The sequence below is a fragment of the Carassius carassius genome, chromosome 45 (genome assembly GCF_963082965.1).
Source record: "Carassius carassius chromosome 45, fCarCar2.1, whole genome shotgun sequence".
NCBI lineage: Eukaryota > Metazoa > Chordata > Actinopteri > Cypriniformes > Cyprinidae > Carassius > Carassius carassius.
Window position 1 is genome coordinate 23,147,614 of NC_081799.1, and position 2,399 is coordinate 23,150,012.

The window sequence follows — 2,399 nt, forward strand, 5'->3', positions numbered from 1 at the left end:
CTGGACGCAATATGTCCAACAGTTTTTTATTTTTTATGTTGATTATTTTTCTTGAGCAAGATTGCTTTTAATTAACTTTGTTTTTTTTTTGTTTTTTTTTTATAAAACAAGATGTCTTAGAATATTTATATATATAAATATATATAAATGTGTGTGTGTTCCTAATAAACTATATTTATATCATATATTAAATCTATTATCGTGGCATACAATCTGTTGCATTGTTTCCATTTAAACTTTAAATCAAATCATTTTAAAATATTTAATTCCTGAGGATGTAACTTAAATCATATGATTTTTTTCAGAAATACACATGATGGCAGCAAAGGGCTGGTTTGCGTGAAATACTCCGAAAGAAACATCAGTGGGAAATAAAACTGTTTAATTATAAGTAAACCTCATTGTTCATTGATTTATTGTTTTACATACCTTTGTGTGAGCAATAATTATAAAATAAATGTTACGGCATTCAGTAAATAAAAATATGAACTAGTATTCAGTAAGATTTGTTAAAGCAGAAATTACAAATTTTATGCCGAAAGGATGCATTAGATTGATCAGAAGTAACAGAAAATACTTTTATAATGCTACAAAAATTTTCTATTTCAGATAAATACTGTTCTTTAATGTTATACTAAAATACTTATTATTAAAAAAAGAAAAATGGTTTTGTGTTTTTTTTTTTTTGATAAGAAATGATTCTTGAGCAGCAAATCAGCATATCAGAATGATTTCTGAAAGATCATGTGACACTGAAGACTGGAGGAGTGATGCTGAAAATTTCAGCTTTGCATCACAGGAATAAATTAATATATTGCAATAGAAAATGGATATTTTAAATACCAATAATATTTCACAATGTTACTGATTTTTTTATTACATAAAAAGCAAAAGACACTTACTCTTAAAAAATATATATACTGTAAAAAACTTTGAATGATTGTGTACAGTGGACTACAGTAAAATGAAATGTATACAATATTTACAGTATAATTTATCTTATTATTTAATACACATGTAAATTAAAAATAATGTCACACTTTAACTTTACTGAGGCAGAAATTAAGCAAGCACCTGAGAAACTCACATTTAGTAATGGATTCTGTTTGAGGCCTAATGTGTAACAGCATGCAATATTTGAAGAGAACACTAGACACAGGTCTTTTGAATGAGAAAAAGTGCTTAACTTGTGCGCTGGAAACATCTGTCAGATGCAGACACTTCCTCACCTCCTTTGCCTTGAACTGTGCTGTCATTCTTCTGTATGATGACAATCCATTGGTGGAGATGAATGAAGCAGGCCGCTCTCGATGTCAGCTGAACGCACCTCTTCAGTCCTGGGTGGGTTCGTCATCACTCTCTCATCATCTGTTTCCCCAGTAACAGTCCACCGGCCCTGCCACAATCTCAGGGAACTGACTTTATACAGGGGCATATTGTTATCTAATGCAATGAAATGCATGCAATTTTAAGACCTTCTTATCTGTAACACACATGCAGTCTTATTTATCTTTAGATTTGACAAATGTTTTCAATTAGGCAACAGTTTAAAAGCAAACTGGCATTCATCTCATTGGTCACTAAAGTTAGTGGTTCATAAAGAAGCAAAGAAATGAAGGCAGATTTCTGCTCAAAGTCATGACAGATTTCCCGGGTTTAATTAGTCACGCAACCTCAGACTCCAGTGTTTAAGTCGCAGTGGAAATGAGGGGAAAGAGAGAGAATAAACTCAGTAGAGAGGTTTGATGAATAATGGGAGATGGCAGACGCATGGCCCTCTGTGCACTGGAGATGCAAAACACCCCAGAGATTCACCACACAACTGTGCCCTGCTCTCTTTCTTTGAGGTGGCATCATAACTAATATGTTTTGGACCTCTCATACATAATGATACTGACTGTCTGTTTGAGGTCGGACCTGATTAAAAATCCAACATTGAATGGAATAACAAAACTGTTCACTGTCATATATCTAAAACTAAAACGAGTTCAGAAAACTCACTGACCAAAGAACGACACATATATTTACAAAAGGGATACAAATGTCTTTTTACTTTGTTTTTTACCTTTTACTTTTTGGAGATTATAGGGGGGGGGGGATTTTTGACTCCCATAATTAGTAAAATATTATATTATACATTTTTCATACACTTGCATTGTAAGTTTTCCTTTTTTTAGCCTCTTGGAGATTAAAGGAATAAATTAATTTGGACTCATCCCTTAATCAGTAATAAAAAACAAAATTAATATATAATATAATATAATCATATAATTTAATATAAAATTGTACAGTTGCTTTGTAAGTTCATTTTTGCCTATTGGATATTTAAATCAATATCATTTGGACTCATCCCTTAAGTTAGTAAAAAAAAAAAAACTTTTATAAAAAATATAATAAAA